The sequence below is a fragment of the Medicago truncatula genome, chromosome 6 (assembly GCF_003473485.1).
Source record: "Medicago truncatula cultivar Jemalong A17 chromosome 6, MtrunA17r5.0-ANR, whole genome shotgun sequence".
NCBI lineage: Eukaryota > Viridiplantae > Streptophyta > Magnoliopsida > Fabales > Fabaceae > Medicago > Medicago truncatula.
The window spans coordinates 31374501-31396610 of record NC_053047.1 but is presented as its reverse complement, the minus strand read 5'-3'; the positions used below and the strand labels follow the sequence as shown (position 1 = coordinate 31396610).

At 33.9% G+C, this 22110-nt stretch overlaps 1 pseudogene; it reads right to left on the bottom strand.

The window, feature by feature from the left end:
* On the bottom strand, positions 1 to 4556 carry LOC11444465 (isoliquiritigenin 2'-O-methyltransferase-like; annotated as a pseudogene).
* Between the last annotated feature and the right edge of the window lie 17554 nt (positions 4557 to 22110).

The window sequence follows — 22110 nt, the reverse complement described above, 5'->3', positions numbered from 1 at the left end:
TCAGAGCACTCGGGCACAATGTGTGATGGCAGTGCATCCACGGCGATAAGGGTTAACCTGATCTCTGTGGTTGCAATCGTAGTATGATTGTCCCTTAAGACCACATGGGATACTATCAGCCAGAAGGGCATCATAGCTAATGTATCTTCTTCGATTTGATTCAGAATCCATCAACATTTCATTTTCTTCTCTGATTAAATCGCCCACAAGCACGGGACTTGGAAAGCTAAAGTCATGAACTTTAGAAGCTTTAGCAGATACCATGGCGATGACCATGGCTAGGAAGAAGAACATAAGCCATGGCTTGAAGTTTATCATTTTAGATAATATGGGTAAGGTATTGAGACTTTGTTGTTTGTTTGAAATGTAGAGAATAGGGGTATAAATAGTATACAAGTTCTGTACCAAAAAAAAATAAAAAATAATTTGAAGTTAGAAAGTAGGTTTTTTCTTGTTGTGATATTGGGTGAATGTTGATCCCTTGCCCCGTAAGGGACAATCTTTTTTAGGTCACTACTCCGTTGTTTTTGCTTGATATCATCGATCTGCTTGGTAAAACGAAAAAAATGAGCTTATAGCTTATAAGATTGTATGACTAAAAAAGCCTTGTTTGATAAATGTTATTTCATCAGTAGCTTATAGCTTATCATGAACTTATACTTTATTTTCCAGACGTTATTTCAAGTAGCGTTTGAACTTATAGATTATAGCTTTTTACTTTTTCTTCCATTTTTTTCCTCAACTGATGATAATGGTCATCTTTCAATGTAAACATACTAAATTTTGCACCAGGACTGCAAAAGTCCTTCATCCATTCATCATGTTCTTTTTTAGTGGTTACAATCCATTCATCATGTTCGATCAAAGGAAGTTTATTTGATTTAATAAACCAAAATTTCAATTGATGTCCAAGAATAACTATTATTATTATTTTCTAGGTCACGTTTGGTGATTGTAAATCCGTAGTTGTTGCTAAATATAGACAGGTCCTGGTCCTTTTCTAGGTCACTAGTTCAAATGCAAGATGCATGTCCTATCTATAAGTTGAATCCCACATATTTCTCTAACTTATGATAATGGTAATACCATCAATAGGTAACTAAATTTACAATGTAAAGATACTAAATTTGCATTGGGACTCCAAAAGTCCTTCATATCCACTCATCATGTTCGATCAAAGGAAGAGTTTATTTGATTTAATAAACCAAAATTTCAATTGACGTTCAAGAATAACTATTATTATTAATATTATTATTAGCGTTTAAACGGGCATAGAGTGCATGTCGAGTGCATGTCTATCCCATCTTTTTATTATGCTAATTCGTATAAATATAAATAATAGTTTTTATAAATTTTTGATTAAAATAATAGATATTTTGCACTTTCATATTGTAACAAACTATAATTATTATTTTCAATGATACCACATTATAACAAATATAATATCTTTAAAAAATATATAACATATTCTTATCCTTTTTAATGACACCAACAAAATAACATTAAGGGTATAATTAGAATGAGAAAAAGGAAAACCAAAACGGTCTATTTTGTATATATATATATATATATATATATATATATATATATATATATATATATATATACTTGCGGTGAGTACAATAACAAAAACTAGGATTTAACCTGTTTTTCTAATACCTTGAGAATGCTCTCAAGAGGTGTATTTCTATCCCTCCGTTGGCTTGTTTTTTCGTGACTTAAGCCCCAAGCAACCTGGGCCTTAAACCCTAGTTTAAAGAGCTGGGCCTGGTGATTCTCGTAGGTAGAGGGTCCACGAGGTGTTGTTGGTTATCGATTTTGGTGTTCATGAGGTTTATTTGTTCAGTGCATCTATACCGTCGAAGGAGCACATTTCCACCTTGGGATTACGGAACGGGGGCTGGGAAGGGCCAAAAGGCGTCTGTGGTGAGTAAGGGTTTGAGGGATAGGGTGGGCATGTTTGTTGGACGTAGTTATATTGTGGAGTGGTTTGTGTAGTCTGATAGTTTTGGAATGCAGGTGTAGGCATATCACCAGTAGGAAAGGGTGGCGGAAATGGTGGTTGGGGTGGGTAAACTGTGGTGGCGACCACTGATGGGGTATAGGTGGTGTATGTGAGTGGAGATGAGAAGGGGGTTACAAGAGGGTTTGTGGTGGCGTAGGTGATGATTTGTGGTTCAAAAGATGAAGCGGTAGTTGAGTGAATGGGTTATTTTGAGTGGATAGGGGTTTGTGTGGTGGTGAGGGCTTCAGTGAAATTAGGGTTTGATGGGGAAACTGTGACGGTGGTAAAACCAGGCGGTACAGTGGGAGCGAAGGTGAGCGTTGGTGAGGGTTATAGGCTGGTTTCGGTTGTAGATCTGTCTGTGAGTGCTTCGGCGAGGAGGTTGGTGAGGGCCTCGTGACGGGCTTGTAAGGTGTTGTGGAGTTGTTCATGGCGGCTGTCCATGAGGTGTTGTTGGTTATCGATTTTGGTGTTCATGAGGTTTATTTGTTAAGTGAGGAAGGTCTTGGTGGCTAGAAGACCTTCGCCCAGGCGGTGGTTGGCAGCCTGAATGGCGTCTTCTAGATCTTTGGAGGTGGTGGCGGAGGGTTTGGGAGGCATTTGAGGTAGGTAATGAAAGCACCAATGTTGCTAACGTTCAGATTATTGTATCAAATCTCATGCTATATATGCTAAGAACACAAAACTATAAACTGGAAATTTAAACTAAAAAAATAAACTGCAACTTCATTCATGATCCCCTAATGAGGCAGAGATACAAATATATAGCTAGGTGTTTATATAAATTGAAGTAGATAAGTGTTTATATATTAACATACACTCTAAAGTTGGTTGAAAAACAAACGAATCATGCTAAATTTATGGAGAACACATGATTTAGCGGGAGTCGTTTGAATATCAACCAATTAAAAAGTATGAATTGAAAAGCGCGTTGATTGGTCTGCTCTTATATATTTTACATACCTTAAGTATTATGACATCTCCTTGCAGAACACTTTCAAACATGTTTCCTCCAACATATTGTATACCTACATGAAAGTTGAAAAATATAGAAATAATCATTGAATATAAAATTGAGATGTGATTAAATTAACACATGCGTTGGAAAAAGACGCTTAGTGCTGTCAAATTGGGCTCAACTATGGTGACGACAAGATGTTGTTTGGTTTGGAGGGATGATTTTTCTTTGGGTGGGGTGGTTTTTAGTTTTTTTTTTTGGATGAGTAGCAAGCGATGGATGTTTATGGACTTTTGTTTTTCAGTAGTCGCTTGCAACGGAGTTTTGATTTAGGCGGTGATGTTGGTGTTGGCGGTTGTTTGTTATGGTTGTTGAAGGTAGGTCTTCGTTAGATGATGGAGTTTTGACGTCTTTTTTTGTGTTTCTTTTTTTAATGTTCCGCCTATATACTATATACGATGTCTTTGTTTTGTAGTTTTTAGATGACCAGTCCCTATTCGTCTTGTGCAGGGATCAGATTTTTTAATAAAATTTGCTGTTAAAAAAAAAACATGCATAGGAATAAAATACCTGGAGTTGGTGGTGCATTTTCAATCACTTGTGGTAGGTCAAAATTGATTGCCTTTATTGATGGGTATTTGGCAATAATCATTTAGAGACTTTGTCCGTTGCCTCCTCCTACATCATCTACCACAGACCACAGTTGATACCTCCTCTAGTCCTTTGTATACTTCAATGACTCTTTTCATTTCAACATAGGAGTTTTCAGCCATTTAGTTAAATAGTTTATTTATTTGTTGATCTTTTCTGAAGTACTCATACATAGATATTCCATTAACTTTCTTGAATAGGTCACACTCAGGATTAACTATTATCTCCTTGAAATTCGACCTACAATACAAATATATGATTATTGTATATATCAACATGCATAACCAACACCTATACTATTACAAATGTTACATATATATACACTAGTGGAAAGACTGACACTAATTTACCCCGGACCTTACATATATTATGCATTGTCCATAACAACTGAGCTAAGCTCACGAAAACAAAAACAAAAAAATTAATCTAAATGTTTATTCTTGTTAACTATACTAACTGAATCCAACAATTACCAATACTTTTACCAAGCAAGGTAGAAACACTTACCACATTCCAAACAAAGCCTTGTGACATGTAAATGGTGTGAATGAGCCCAAATAACCACCATCATTTTCATCGTTAACAAAATATTTACCAGAAGGTGTGACCCGATAAACTCTCACAGTCGTACCATCGTCGTTGGTGCGAATGGAAACAGAAAGAAGAGAGTATAGCAAGAACACACAACATACGGTCGAGTCTATTTGGTAAATCGGAGTGTTGAGTTGGTAACTTTAAAGCAATTTCGTAGGCCGACATAAATCCACCATTACTAGCAATGATATCAAATAATTTGAGCTCAATTGCAGCATTAAGAATTGCAGGAAAAACCATAGTAGAACCTAGAACCATAGCAGGAAGTGTATTACTACTGTCATGATCTATTTGTGGAGTGTGAATTTCTACAACATGGTTCTCTTTGCCATTGGAATAGGAACTCATGTTTGTCTTTTTTGGGGATTGTGTGTTTGCTATGCTATGCTATATCTCTCTTGATGCACCGTTGGTTATTGCTAACTATTGTTTCTTTTTTGGCTAACATTTCTATTATATCTTGTACACGAATAACATGTGTTGTTTTTTATTGGCAAATTAATTTAATCTGGCACATTGCTACACAAATTTTGCTTTTCAAATTATTCATGCATCAATTTTGGCACGTTGTTATCTATACATAAATGTTAGCCATTAGAAAATTTTCATTTTAATCTGGCACGTTGTTATATACGAAAACCAAACACAATACTTCACAAAATTTTAACATGTATTCCTATAGTAGTAAATCAATTATATCATTATCTTGAATTATACAATGTAAAGTGTCGTATCTGATTTTCGTATATGTGTCAGTTATTTTTATAGGTATATTTAGCACGTTGCTTTTTTAACAATTCTAGTAGTAGTAGTATAGTCTACTATTTTAGAGGGAGATGAACCCAAACCTTTGAGAGAGCATGATCTCACACATACATACCCGTGTGATCAACATGTCCAACTTGACATCTGGTAGGTGGTAAAATCCCACGAACTCATCACTTAGATAGAAAACGCTAAAAATTGAATAAGGCTTGACTGTTAAATAATTCTAACAAATAAGTATAGGGAATTCGAAGGAACCTAACCACTGCTATTCTGCAATCAAAAACCAGGTTAACTCCTAAACTCTTGCTCAGTTACAAACAAACTAAATTGCAAACCTCTTTACCCTCTTTATCTTTATTTATTTGTTTTTATTTAATTTCTTGTTCCCAAATTGCCTAGTTGGAAAGACAATCCTTGTGGATATTATACTCTACTTAACTTTATTACTTGGTAAACGATTTGGTACATTTGCCTAAATCCGACCATCAAGCATCCCTAGGGGTGTAAGCGGTTAAGAAAAAACCAATGAAACGAAAGTCCAAACTGAACCGAACAAATCTAAACTGACCTTGTTTCGTTCAGTTCTCAATTTTTATTTTGAGATCTAAGGAACCGATGCTAACCCCACTCCCCATTTTACTAACATTATCCCTCCTCTCTCACACACACACACACACACACACACACACACACACACACACACTTATGATTAGGGCCAAAATTAAAGCCCAACATAAATTACTTCTTAATGCATTCACTTTCTGCCATCATCACTTTATTATTGACATTATCAAGTCCTTTTATTTTATAATGTCATTAATCCATTCGCTTATGATTTGAAATTTTTGTGTTTGATGAATGATGAAGGTATGAATCATGGATGATTGAAATATTTGAGTTTGATGAAGTTGTGTTTGATGAATAATGGAAGATTGGATCTTGGATATATGAAATATTTATTTTGAAGACGTGGATGTATGAAATGTTGAGTAAGGTTAGTTATGAAAAGTTGTTTGAAAAATAGAGAACACGAAAAAACACAATATGAAATACAAAGTTTCATAAAATATTTTAGTATGATGTATGTTGTATGCATGAAATACAAGTTTGTGACAATATGAATTTTTTAATTCTATTTTCAAATAAACTGATCAACCGAATTGATCTAAACCACACAAAACTGATTAGTTTGGCTGGGTTGCTTTTTTGAAAAAGAGTAAAAACCGAACTGATAAAGATTTCATTGGTTCAAACATTTTTTGACTGAAAACTAGTCCAAACCGAACCGTTACACCCCTTGGAAGCCCTATCTAGTCTACCTTACCAAGAATAAAGGGTAATTCTACGTAGGTTCAGCCACCGTGTTCCTTGTTACTATAGTTTCTCTAATTCGGATGGCTGCCCACTGTTACCTTATACACTTCCTAATTCGAGTAATTCACCGTTAGATTAGGTATCTCACTTCCCACCATGTTCCTAGTTATTACAGTTTCCCTAATCCTACATGCCCAGGGCACATGGTTCACGCCCGGGGGGTGCATAGAAGCATTTTCTCGCGCGTAATGTCTTCCATATAATTTGTCTTGGGACTTGGAACATAATTTCTCCTTCTTGTAATGTCTTCAGAAGCCTCTTAAAACTTTATTCATTGTCTTCCCAAATCCTCTTGGATGGCTTGGCTTTGCCGATTTGCATGATTTTATCTTGAATTACATCAAAAAACACCTTAAAAGTGCTTGGTTTTAGGAAAACTAGAATTACATGACTCAAAATGTTCCAACAACCATATGCAATTGTTCTAAAACTTCTCTAACTTGGATAAAAACTAAATAAAAATGACTAAAATATATGCGAAAAATAATGTTATAGATGGCATGTCATCAACAACACAGTCACATGTTGCCTTATGTTTATTTTTAATTAGAAGTTGAAGAACTTGAAGGAGAGCCTCAAATTTGGAACAAATTTTTTTTGGTAATATCCAGGATAGGGTCAGATCTACCGAAGAGGTTTTACTTCTTATCCAAAAAAAAAATTCAACTCATGGTCATTTTGATGATTTGCTAGATCAAGGAAAATTGGCTCAGATTAAGCTTGATGAAGCTCTTAACCATTGAAGAAGTTTTATAGCAAGATAAAGCTCGAGTTACTTGGCATGCTCGAGGGGACAGAAATACAAAAAATTTCCATATGCTGACTTTACTCTCATCTTCAAACGAAATTAAAAATGATGTTTATGTCCTCAACAAGGAGAGTGCTCCTGGGCCATTGGGTTTGGTGCCTTTTTCTTTCATACTTATTGGAGCACCATTAAAACTGATGTTGGACATGGTGCGCATAAAGCTAGAGTTCCTTCAAGATGTTGATTTCTTTACTGCAAAAATCATGGGCTCTATGATAGTATGTTTATAGGTTTTCATCACTAGGGTTTGGATCCCAAAGTCCAACTCTCTCTGCAACTTCTTCTAACTGTCTTGGTGACAGTTAGGTTACGGTTGAATTAGTTATAACCGTTGGAACTAGATAGCTTGAGCTAGAAGTTATCTTATATAATGCATTCTTGTGTTAGTTGAATGCATTAGGAAAATTTAGTTTCAAGGCTAATAAACACAAAGAGTGAAAAACAGGAGTGAAATCTAGTGAGTTTGGTGAGATAATGAGTCTCAAGTCTTGTGATTTCACACCAGTGTAAGCATTGATTCGTAGTGGAGTTTTTGCTCGGATTCTGATCTCCGGACGTAATAGTACTTTGCAAATGTTGACAGAGTTGAAAACTACAAACTTATAGCAATTGCTAATTTCAAATTCAAAATAATTAGCAAAATCTTAGTAGACAGACTTGCTTAGATTCTTCCCAACATTATTTCAGAAGAGCAAAGAGCTTTCATGAAGGGTAGAAATATCAAAGATAACATATGTTTGACTTATGAAACTATCAAACCTTATGTATAATAGAAGTTTTGGAGGCAACTTGGCTCTTAAAATTGATATTGCTAAGGCTTTTGACACTCTAAGATGGTCTTGTTTGCTCAAAGTTCTTAGAAAATTTGGTTTTTGTGCCAAATTTTGCAATTGGATAGATACGATTCTAAAGTCAGCTCGCATATTTATATCTGGAAAACAAAGAGGTTATTTTCAATGCAAGAGATGGGTGAGGCAGGTTAGGGATGGCAATAGGTATCCATTGGGTATTGGGTAGGGTACCATAGTGTCCATCCCCATGCCCATGTTTTAAAAAAAATCCTCATACTCGGGCCTATACCCTCGTCGTGGGCAACAAGTTTGGTACCCGTCCCCATACCCTATGGGTATCAAAGTTCCCGTACCTGCACCCATTACCCGCACTTTCCCAACAAAAAGATAATAAATAACAAAAAATATCACAACATAATTAAAATATGATATGAAATCTTCTAAATCAACATATAAAATATTACGCATCATATTATTTAGCCAAATAAAAAGCATCTAAAATATAAAAAACAAGTGCATATTACAATAAATATAAAAAACTTAATTAATTAACTAACTTTCATATAAATAAAATTATTCACATGGTCTATATAATGTGCAAGCATGGGGTGGGGTGGGCACTAGAGTGCCAATACCCGCACCCATACCCGTTCAAATTTGTGGGTAATTATCCATGCCCATACACATACCCAACAATGCAGGTATTTACCCTCTCATCGTGAGTATTTTTTGTGGTATCCAGTGGACTTTGGTCAAATTGCCATCCCTAGGCAAGGTGGCCCCCTTTCTCCCTTGCTTTTCTTTTTGGCTAAAGATGCTCTAAGTAAAGGAATTATCAAACTGGTCCTAGATAAGAAGATCAAGCTCGTAAAATGTTAAAAAATATGACTGTACCCAGGGGTGGCCTTGAGCACGGGCCGAGGGAGCGGCAGTCCAGGTACCATAATTTTAGGGGCACCAAAAATTATATTTTTACTACCTATGTGTATATACTCCTATAAAAGAATTGAAATGCTAGTTGCTGACAAAATTACAGAGGCACTGCAAACTCAAAACTAATAAATAACGTGACTAAATGAAATATAAAATGAAATCAGTCAACGACATGTAATTTTTTTTTCTAATTACATCAATAATTTTAGCAACTAAATCGATGAGTCATGAGGGAAAAGCAAATGAATAATCTAATTGAGGCAATAAAATTAAAATAATGATATGGAGTGTTAAAGAATAATAAAGAGTTAGATTTTTGCTTTTGCATATTAAAAGTTGCAATATTTTACCTAATTGATGAGTCTCTTTACTCTCTAATTCTTATTGTATGTGACTAACCTCTCTATCTCAATTTGTAAACAAAAAACATATCTCCATCTCAATTATGAAACTATTAACACAAGAACAATCAATTGTCAAAAGCATAAGTGTCGTATAACATTGATCATAACTTCATAAGATAGGAATATGTGCCAATTGCAATTACCAAATAATTTATTCATTGCATTTAAAGATAAATTGTTCAGGTGGAGCAGTCTCTGAAAAAGACTCTGAGGCAAGTGCTAGCAATGTCTCCCTTGTTTTGGGAGATGATCATGATCTTATCTAGAAGATAAAGTGTGTCCTTATGGTATTTCCACTATACCAAGCAAAAGGACAAGGTATTGCTAGCGGATTCAGAATAACACACGGGAATTAGTTGGCATTGATGCAAGGTGTGTGATGAGATATGTCGATGGCTGAAGAACTTCCTAAAAGCAAACACGGGAGTTGCATCATAATCTTTCAGCAAGGTTTCGGCGTGAAGAAATTCTTAGAATGGTTCAATTTCATGTGAAGTATACTCTTTATTGTGGAGTATGATTATCGGTATAGACAATGGAAGCGGAAGATGGAAACTCTTACAATCAAGGTGGAGATTGTCAAGTTTCTTGAATAAAGAAGGAGGTTAAAAAATATTAGTTATTGAAGATGTCCCACATTGCTTAGTTTGGTGAAGCAAGAGGAAGACCAAGACTATGGCCCCGTTTGGATTGGCTTATTTTGAGCTTATATGGGCTTATCTACTCCCATAAGCCTTTTTAAAGGTGTTTGGGTAAATAAAAATAACTTATCATAGTTTCATAAGCTGCTTATGCCATATTTTAATAAGCCTAAATTTTTAGCTTACCCTCCGGCTTAACAAGGAGCTTATGAATTTATGTAACCTCCTTCGATTCTCTCTGGGTCCACTTTTTCAAAACATATATTTTAATTTTTTTGTTTTTGTTTTTAGAAACAAACATATATTTTAATTATAATGTTAGTTATCTTTGGCGGTGCATGAGTAACAAAATTGCTATATACTTATCTTACCAAAGTAACACACATAACTAAGATTTTTTTTTTTTTTGAAGGAAGATTTTTATTATTTTTTTGTTACGTAACAAAATGAAACTGAACAAATAAAACAAACTTAACTTGTCTTTTTTTGGTAACAAACTGTACACTATTATCTTTGATTTTTGTGGTTCGATTCTTTGATTTTTTTGTTAAATTAAAAATATTTAAAATTTTGATAATTGTTTATGTAATGTCAGATCCAAACACTTCAATTTATGTAAGTACTTTTTAGTGTACATATCCAAACATAAATAGCTTATCAAGTATAAGAGCTTATGATGTAAGCTCTAATGTTATAAGCCCTAATGCCATAAGCATCTATATAAGTTGTTTATCCAAACGGGGCCTATATATTGAACCTATGTTCTTTGTTTTTAGATGCACTAATCAATAGCACTTTATGCTTATATCTGACTTAGATTAAATATTTTCTTTGTGAGTGTGGTTGTACTGGGGTATTGGTGTAAAAATTTTCACATAGTAATAATTCTCTGATTGTCGGTTTAGACAATCGTGGTTTTTTCTCTGATTTTAGAGTTTCCACATTATATTCTTGTGTTGTGATTGTTTATTTTTTTTCTTCAGCTCTGTTATTTCCTAACAAAGAAAACACGATTTGTGATTTATTAAGAAAAATTGTGAAAAGAGATTCGATCGTGTGAGAGCAATCGTCAGTGGGTGAAGAAGACACGAATGAAAGTAAGAAAGAGAGTGGTAGGTATATGTAACACATCAATGCGTGCGAGGAAATGAGAGAAAATTAACATAGAATAAAACAAATTTTATTTTGATGCAAGTAAAACAAACAAAGTAAGAATGGTGTACTAACATGTAACATTTTCTCTTAATTGTAATAGATCATATCTGGTATAATTTTTGTTCATATTACCATGACATTTTACTAAATATCATTATTAGTAGCGAGCCCATGATGCAAGCTAGATACCAAGTTACACATGTCATAATGAAAAAATCTACCATGTACATTGAAAAGCTTTAGATATTTAAGAAAGAATATAAGAGAGTTGTTGTGCCGTGACAAAAGTCACTGGTTTAAAAGCAAATTTCCGGTGGACTTCCGGTGTAACCTAAAATTCAGTTTTGCTCTCCAAAATTTACACAACTACGTGTTTGAATTGTGCACTCGAGGCCAGCCTCACAAACAATGTCCATAAACATAGAAAGTTCATACATCAGTGTCACTGAGGCATATTGCATGGGTAAGAGCTAAGAGGGATGCCCACAACACTAGATATTTAGAATAATGTTGTCTTGTCAATACACTGTTGAGGAAACTCCATGAGTTTGATCCAAATCTACATGTTCGTCCGATGTTGAAGAATATAAGAGTTAAAATCCTTCATCAACTTAGAGAGACAAATCACCTCTTGTTTGAGATTAACGGTGCCCATAGCCCACATATAACGCCCCAAAATTCTTGTTAGTAATTCTAGTTAATATTCAAGTGATTAATTTTATTTTAAGTGTGTTTGCTTTGATGTGATAATTTTCTATGTGTTTTTTTATTAGTTAATTATAATTATAGATGCTAAATCTATTTTCTAATAGGGGAAAAATATATTATTTTTAGAATGTAACTATAATAAGTATTAATAAAATGGTATCAAACAACTTTAACTTCTTAAAGCCCTTACTTTTAACTTTGTTTTACAAGTAGCTTTGAGATTGTAAAAAAAGTAAGCCCAAACTATGCCTTATACAACTTCTACATTTAATATGTATTAATTTTGATATAAATGTTATAAAAAGATCATGTGATGGTTTATTTGGTAAATAGAAATCCAGCTTAACTCAGTTAGTAGAGATATTGCATATTATATGTAAGGGCCGGGGTTCGAATTCTGGACACTCCACTTCCTCACAATTTAATTGTGTGAGCTCTAGCCACTAGGCTACTTAACCAAAAAAAAAACAAAGTATTCTCACCTCCTCAATATGTTTATACATCTAATTATCATTTACTACTATCTTTTAGGAAAGGCTAAAGTAAATAAAAAATATAATACCTCAACCCCATATTATAAGTAAAAAATTGTTCTAATAAAAATGGTGTATTTGGTCCAAAGTTAGGTCTAAATACATTAACTATATTTGACAAATTATTGGTTATAACTAGGGATGGAGTTATTACAATGAAGTTTAATAAAAAAAAAAAACACATGAGATGAAGGGGTAAGCGTGACATATTGAATAGAGACATTTAACATTAATTATAATTTTACAAGTGACTTCTTGTAACTCTTAAGCACTAAAAATTAGTTAATTGAAGTCAACAAAGCATAATTGTTTTACTTATAAAGCCATCAATTATTTTACTTTGATCATCTTTCTTCCTATTCAATATGTTTGTTTATGTTTTGATCATATTTCTTTCTCTATTTCTTATTGAAGCGTCCATAAAAAGTATGGCAATTTTCATACCATTTTATATTTTTTAATTTTGTCTTATACACAATATATTATCACATTTTAGTAATTTTCTTTTTCTTTGATGATGCAGCTAAAATTGCATGTGTTACTGACAATGATTGTCCAAGGGCAATAAAACCTGTAGTTATGTGGTGTATTAATAACTATTGTCACTACTATTTGTATGGGTATCAATAAGTTAAAACATAATATGTTACCTCTAAACGAATTAATATTATTTGTGCATCATAATATTTTCTCTTTTTTGAGGAAAATATTTTCGATTTTATAATTTATTTCAAAATTGATTTATATTTTTATGGAATTTTAATTTAATTTGTATGCAATGCACTCTCTTTTTTCTTCACCAAATGTTGACGCATTGAGTTTTTTTAGTAAGATTTTTAATGACACAGTTGTCTCTGTACTATATATTCCCTTGGGTTCTAGTATAATCCCTTTAATATATTTTTTTATTTCCTTAATTTTTAATAATATATGTTCATTTGAGGTATTATCTATGCTATATATAAAGAAAACTACCACTTTTAACATTATTGAGCTGGATTTTTCTTTTTAAAAATACCCTTAATTTTCAATACAAATAACACATGTAACAAATAGATAAGAATAAATTTAAATATTAAAATAAAAGTGTAACAAATACAAATGTTCAGTTGTTTTTACTTTTTCATTTAAAAAGTGTAACAGACTATATAAGTGTATTTATACTTACTTTTTCATTATCCCAATCATACCCCCTTAAACAATAAATTTTCTATATGAATGTGTTGGAACAAAATGTGTTTTACCCTTTGAGAGTTTTGATGAAAACAACGTATTAAAAATTGTCAATTGGATATGCTAATATTTGTTCAAGTGTACAGGATCATAGACAAAATTTGACATCTTAAAAAGGTCTTGGAAGAACAATAGAGAGCAAAGAAATCAACAAAAAGGAAGCTTTAAGCGTCTGAAGAAAACTGCTCATGAAGACAAAGTGCTCCTGAAGTAGTGACGTCATCAGAAGCAAGTTCATCATAAGCTGAAAATCACTAGAAGCTGCAGTTCATCAGGAGATGTAACAAAAAGCTTCAAAGGCTGTTCAAGGGATTTAATCTCATCTAAGTATTGCAGAAGACTGGAAAAGTGAAGCAACGACTAGTTTGAAAGGATTTGAAGGCATTGGATGTTTGTTCTTCAAAGAGCGTTGACAAAGTACAATTGTACAAAGTGTACAACCACTACCTCCACTGCTCTGTTTTTGTCTCAGCTACAAGACAAGAAAAACAGCTCTGCCTACAAAGATGTTCCTTCACAATGTGAATGCATTTGAAATTGATCCTTCTTAGGACAATAACCATATCAGGCAAAAGATCATTGGTGATTAATCAAAGCTTCAAATGACTTTATTTTGATTTGCTGACAATTCACAACGTCTCTTTCACACCTCTATATAAAGGAGTGAAGACTTAGAGTTTTGTACAGAACAATACCAAGAATTACAAGTGCCAAAACTCTGCTGAAATTGTTATGCAGTCAAAAGTTCACTTAGAATTTCTTATCAACTTTCATATCTTAGAAATTCTAGAGTCTTAAGAGTTTGTATCTGATTTGTATTGTGAACACCACTGATTGTATATCAAGTGTTCAACCTCAAACATTTTTCTTGTAATTCTGTTTGAATTAAGAAGTCTCTCGCAGTTGTGCTTGAGCATTAGAAGTCTCTTGATTGTGTTCAGGAGCATAGGAAGTCTCTTGCAGTTGTGCTTGAGCAATTTGAAGTCTCTTGCTAGTTTTAGCAGTGAGCAATTGTAATCAGATATTAAAGAGTGAACTCTCGTTGGAAGTGCAAGGGGACAGGACTGATTTCCGGTTTGTGGAAGGAACCTATATAAATTGCTTTGTGTCTTTCTTTTTTCTCTCTCTCTCTCTCTGTTTTATCCGCTGCATCTAGTTTTGAACATCACTTCAGAAGTAGAACTCTATCTGCTTCTGATCAGTGTTTTCAGCTTAGTAGAAAAAGAATAAAAAGGTAACACAATTCAGAATGTATTTAAATATTCAATGCATTTCATTAGCTAAATATGCTAACTACATAACGGTACATCATCTTAAATGTGGAAGCGAGCATCACATTGGGTTACCCTCGCTAATTCATGAGCATCTCCGTTAGCTTGCCTCCTATTAATTTCAGAGTTTTAGAATCTATCTTGGAACAACTGTCTACAAACATTAATAATAAATCCAAATTCCCTATGGTCATCTACGTCTGTGTTAAAAGAGTCGACAACCTTCCTAGAATCTAAAGCAAAATCAACATTATCAAAATTTCCAGCATCTTATATAACCCAACTGCTTCTCCTATTGTAACATCATAAAGACAAGAGAGCCAAGTATGTTTGCAAGCACAAACTTACCACCATCATCACGAATAAACATCCCAATGCTTATTTTTTGAACAATCATCCCAATGCTTATTATGTTTAGAGAAGAAGAAAAGGAGGTATTTATGTTACATTTATAGCGACCTCTGGCTGGCTTTTCCCACCAAATTAACTCTTGCCGGTTTAAATTTGATTGGTGCATTTGTGTATGCACAACACTACAACCATGTATAATTTGAGCCGATCTCCAGTCATCAATAAGGTGTGTTGCTCTTTCCACTACATGAGAATTCTTCTATTGCCAAAGCTTTAAGATTCATCATTTCCATAAGCTCGACAAGACCGTGCAAAAAATTCTCTTTGACTCAAATTGAACTGGTGTAATAAGTTAAAAATCACCCCATCCATGTTCTAATTTTTCCTGAGACCCTATTGATTTTGTCCCACAAATTGGCATCATGCTAAACTTGCATAGCGCTATAACATTCTAAAAGGACATGAATGCTATCTTCGAAATTACTTCCACAAATCACTCGGGGAGGGGAAGAAGGGGAGTGGTCGATGATGCATAAAGCATGACAATGAGCGGCTCCTAACACCTTCTATGCAACCAAATCACATCGGAATGATAGAGATCTTAAGACAGGTATGTGACTACATGGTTGTAGGAAGGCTTATAAGAATTATTTGGTACTACCTATATTAATAATATGCATATTCTTTTCGGTAGCCCATTCAATAAAAACTCTACGGTTAAGAGTGCTTGACTTGGAGTAGTCTTTTATTGGGTGACATTGTGAGAAGTTTCCTAGAAAGCTTGCGAGTGAGGAAAAAACACACTGAAAAGTTTGTGTTGGTTTGTGGGGTCATTCAGCAATCCTGAAAGCATTATGTGATGTTACAAGTGGCATCAGAGCAGACCTCTGTAACGCCCTCTTAATTATTTAATTATTTTATAGAGTTTAGAGTCCACTTTATATGATTTATGTGATTTTATATGATTATGTGATGTGTTGATATTTTATTTAAAGACTTATTTTATTATTTACTAGAATAAGATTTGAAAATAAAATAAGTATTGAGATGTGGGGCTGTTTTGGAATTTAGAAGAGTTTAGCGGAAATAGAAGAAATAAGATAAAGTGGATTGAGGAGAGATATAAGGAGGAAACTAGGTTTAGAAAAGTTTTTACGTGAAACTGCTTTTTGGAGATAAAGGGAGAAAACAAGAGAAGAGGAGAACCAAGAGGGAGAGAGACCGCTGATCATCAATACTAAGGTAAGGGTGAGACTAACCTTCAATAATTTTGAGTATGTGATTCTGAAGATAAATTTAACATGGTTGTAGGTTGAGGTTTTAGAATTTGAGAGATTAGAATTAAAAGATGAAATTGAAAGCTGAGAATTAAGGAAAACTAGTTTAGGTTTCGAATTGAGTTTCTAGTCTTAAAAAGAGTGGATAATACAGTAGGTTGATGAATAATTAGTGTTATAATGATAAGGTAATCATAGGATAATGATTAGGGTCATGTTTGGAGAGTATTGGATCGAAAACGGAGTTGAAAAGATTTCCCCAAAGGCGAAATCGCAGCTGAACTGCGATTTTGCTGTCGGTGTGCAAAACGCATTTTTATTGTCTCAGTTTGACGAGTTTAAATTTCGAACTGGGTTTAGGTGCCTTCACGAAAGTTGTAGATATGGATGTTATCTGTCACTCGGCTTTGGAGGCACTCGATTTAAGCACATAGAACTCAAGTTATGATCAAATTACTACACATGGGTCAGCAGGGATCAGCACAGTCGTCCTCTTTTCCCGAGCATTGGAAAATCAATTTTTCTGGAATTTTCTATTCTGAATTAGGTTTGGGAGTATTCATGAAAGTTTTAGATAATTTTGTTAGCTTTCCAATGGCTTTAGTTTCACTTGAAAATGATTTTTGGTTTTTGAGATATGATGAAAATACTCCAAGGAGGTCTTAGTGAAATCTATGAAAATTCAGCATAACTGTTTCTAAGTTAATCCAAAACTTATGGAATAATTCCAAAGCTCAAAACTAGAAGTACTATGAGTTCAATTAGGGTGTTTAAGAGTATTTAACCTATGTTGTGAGTCGACCCTTGGGGTAGGAATGAAGGTTGTTAATGATTATAATGAGGTTCAGAGAGGATGAATAAAATGATTTATATTGATGATTTACTTTGATGATTAAATGTGAAAATATTTATATATTGTGAAAGACGTTGATATGAAATTGTAATTGTTATATATGATGATTATTATTGATGGTGACTTGCTGCATATGTTTAAATGGTGTTGTCTTGCTGTTGTGATGAATTAATACCATTAAGATGTCAAGTTGTTAAGTTGTAAGATGTTGATCCAAATTATTGGAGTCATATGAGATATCTAAGTTGTTAAGTCATAAGATGTTGAGTCCATTGCATACTCATTTAAGTTGAGGGTTTGATGCCCTGTAATGTATATTTATACATATTATGTTGAGGGCTTAATGCCCTGTAAGTTGAGGGTTTGATGCCCTGTGAGCCTATTTACGCTTATACGTTGAGGGTTTGATGCCCTGGATTAGTACCACATGCATGATTATGAAGTTGAAGTTGCATATGTTGATTTCAAGTTGTAGAAGTCGCATTGTCGTTGTCGTTAAGTTGTCAATTGTCAATGAGTTGTTAATAAAGAACTAAGTGAAGTATTAATATTTATTAATCGTGGTTGTTTATGTTATTATGAGATGGTGATTATATTGTGTTGTTTATATTATTATGAGATGATGATTATGTTGTGTTGTTTATATTATTATGGGACGATGATTATATTGTGTTGTTTATGTTATTATGAGATGATGATTATGTTGTGTTGTTTATGTTATTATGAGATGATGATTATGTTGTGTTGTTTATGTTATAAGATGATGTATATGATGTGATGATTTATGATGTTATATGATGATGGTTATGATTTGATTATTATGTGCTATGTGATGATGTATATAATGCGATGAATATGAAGTTAATAATGATTATAAGTTGATTGAGTTATTAGTGAAATATTATAAGAAGATTTAATGTTATTAATTGATGAAGTTTAAGTTGTTAAATGCTTTTGATGAATTATATGCTTATTATTATTGAATGTGAAATCTCACCCCTTCTACTTGGAAATGTTGCTCTTCGTATGAGTAACTTGCAGGTGATCGAGAATATGTAGTTGTTGATTGCTGTCGTGAGTGGCTATCTCTCACTGTGTCTTTAGGTGCTCTGATACGTAACGGGATGGGAACTTTGTGGCTATTTTCTATTCCTTACGTATTGCTTATGAATATACATCATTAAGTTGTTAATTGGATTTTTATGAGATGTTATGATGAGGCCTTTGTGCCAAAGACTATTTTAGATGTTTAAATAAATTTCGCTGCGAAGTTTTGAATATTATGTTGATTGAACTTTGAAGGAAAATTAGTTAATTATTTCCGTTTATGATTTTTAAGAAGTGTGACATTCCGTTTCGTGATGATTATTCTGATTATTTTATGAAATTTTTATGTTGGAAAAACGGGGTGTTACAACCTCTCCCAGTACGATGTGGTTCGGGGATGAAATAAGCGGAAGCTGGTGGTCGTGCAACACTCGAGGTTGACGAGGGCGAGGGGTGATCGCCGGTGCATAAGGCTTGACAATGAGCGACTCCTGACAACTTTCAGGCAACCAGATCACATCATAATGAGAGGGATCTTGAGACTGTGTAGGTATGTGACTACATGATTGTAGGAAGGCTTATAAGAATTGTTTGATACTACTTATATCAACAAGATGCATCTTCTTTTCGGTAGTCCATTCTATAAAAACTCCATAGTTAAGTGTGGTTGGCTTGGAGTAGCCTTTGGATGGGTAACCTTCAAGGAAGTTTCCAGGAAAGCATGCAATTGAGGACAAAACACGCTAAAAAGACTTGCGTCGGTTTGTGGGGTCAGTTGACAATCCTGAAAGCAGTATAGGATATTATAATAAATGGTATCTAGCAACACATCATTGCTATCCAAGTGACAAGAATGTCAAGTGATCTGACGAAACCTTTTCCATGATAATATTCATGTGTACAATTATTCCTTTGTCATAATATCTATATTTATCACAAGGCATAGATTTTGTCATCCTTGTATAGATCAATATTTATATTTCTTGATCCCGAAATATACTGAATAACGAATAAGTCTATTATCTCATATTGACTTAGTTCGGCATGGCCATACAACTTTACAATCATATTTCATAAAGAGGCCTAAAGATATATCTCCTATTATGAGGAGGGACAAATCTCATCTAGGACACTCATGTCCCTCAACATGATTCATCAAGTACCTATTAGCCAACGTTATGGTTCTCCTTCTATAGATAACATTATAATGACAATAAAGCACTTGAGTCCACATCTAGGGATCATAGTAGTTTTAGGTCTAAGAGTGATATACACTATTATCACTGTGAGAATATCTTATGACATTTTCATAGCATAATATGTAGTATTCTCACGATGGATCAATCCAGTATAAATATTACTCCTAATATTTATACCTATTATAAACTTAATATCTCATATCTATAACACATGAGATGTGGTCATCAGTCTACATACATAATAGTCTCGACGCTTTATTATTATCCCAGTTCTTATTAAAGCTTGACTACAGATACATTTAAGAATAATGTTCTTTATGTTAATGTAATCTCATGATTAAGTCAAACTTAATATACCATTACACGAACTATCTATTCTAGGAACTTTATTAACATTACAACAAATATAATAAAGAGTGGCATATATTATTTAATAATAAAAGTCATGATACATAACATAAGATTAACATAACCTATTGGCCTCTAGGGCATACACCAACAAGTCTTTGATTCGCTGCCAAAGCTCCATATCATGTTGAATCCTTGGATTACTGTGATACGCAATACCAACTTCATGTGTGGCTAATGAATTGTCAATGGGATCCGAGCTAGACACAATGGTCGTAGCTGCTGGAATCACATCAGGTGTCAGCAGAATTTGTGTGCCTAAGTTGTTGTCCACGTGTACTGAGTCTGCAACAAAGACGGGCGGCTGGGAAGGGGTCTGGAACTGAATTAATGGCATAGGCTTGTGTGACTGAACTATCTATCAGTGCTACAGGGAGTGTGTGCACCACAATATGGTGCAGATGCAAAACTATGGCTGAGGGCATGTCTTTAGAAGAGGAAGTGACTTCCTCGTGCACTACAATGTTCAAAACCGGCGAAGAGCTCACCTCCCTAATCGAATCCAAGGTAGCGCCATCAAAATTCTCATGCACGTCAACATGCTCTACATAAGTCAAAAGTGGAGTAGCAGCAACATAAATCTTTGGAACATTGTAGTCTCGAGATTCCAGCTACGTTCTCTACACTTCAAGGGGGTGCACGTCATCATGCACAACATCGGTAACCAAGTCCAAAACAGAAGTTCTCACGGAGAAGAAAAAAAATTAAATGTCGTGAGTGTAGCATTCCTATCAAGTGGGAGTTACTTAGTTGTCTTTCTCTATAAATAGGAGTTATCATGGAGAGAAAAAAAGTCAGATACTTCATTTTTAAAATTTACTCATAAGCATAAATGTACTCAAGCTTTCTCATAGTTAGAATTAGAAGATGAAAATTTTCATAATATTTATAGAATTAGAAGATAAATTTTTTAGCTGGTCATGTTATATTAAAAGTACTTGTGTGATTCTTGTTGGAGTCAGAGGAAGAAAAGGAACATATACTGTGAGAATTAGAAAGTGGCAATAATGTTTCTTTTCATTGCAATAATATTTCAATACATAGAACCTCTAGTTATATTGATGCATAGAAAGTTCTAGTAAATAAGTGAATGCATCCAGTAATATTAAATGACCCTATCTAGAACTTGCAGATACATGAATGAATTCCAAGAAAGTATTTCATTAATCCAACATCTGTCATCTCATATTCTTTCATCATTGCTTTCTTGAATGACTGCACCATATCATGATTTGTTCCTGCATAAATTAAATCATCAACATAGAAACAAACCATCAAGAAATTAGCACCACTTCTTTTCATATACAGAGATGGTTCAGATGGACTTTTAACAAAACCATTTTGCAGAAAGTAAGCACATCAATTTTGTTGTTCCACGCTCTCGACGCTTATTTTAAACCGTAAAGAGCCTTGTGTAGCTTATAGACTTTTCCTTCCTTTCCTTCAACTTCAAAACCTCGTGGCTACTTCACATAAACTTCTTCTTCTAGTTCTCCATTCAAAAAGGCTGATTTCACATCAAGTTGAAAAACTTGTAATTCTAGCTGTGAAAGTAAGGACATGCAATTCTGATTGTCTCCATGCGTACTACGGGAGCAAAAGTCTCATTAAAATCTACGCCGGGCTGCTGGGAATAGCCTTTTGCCACTAAACGCGCCTTATACTTTTTCACACTTCCATCCTCATTATACTTGGTTTTATAGACCCACTTCAAACCAATTGCATCTTTTCCTCTTGGAAGATCTACTAGCTGCCAAGTATGATTCTTTTCATGGCTTTTCATTTCCACATCCATGGCTTCCCTCCATACTTCTTCTTTTATAGACTCTTCAAAACATTGTAGCCTCTTCCCTCCATAATGATGTTGTGATATTAAGATGTAGATATATGAAGATGTTGTATTTGACGATGGTGCTATTTAAAGATCTGTTTTACCGAGTAATTAAATGATGTGTAATGTTGATGTGGTCATTTGACATTCATGCATTTATTGTCGAAGATGTAGTGTATATCTATATCTGAAGATGTAGTATTTGACGATGATTCAAATATAAATCAGTAACATACCTATGATATCCAAAATATTTAAAGATGAGGTGGACAAAATCAGTAACATACCTCTGATGTCCGAAATATTTGAAGATGGTG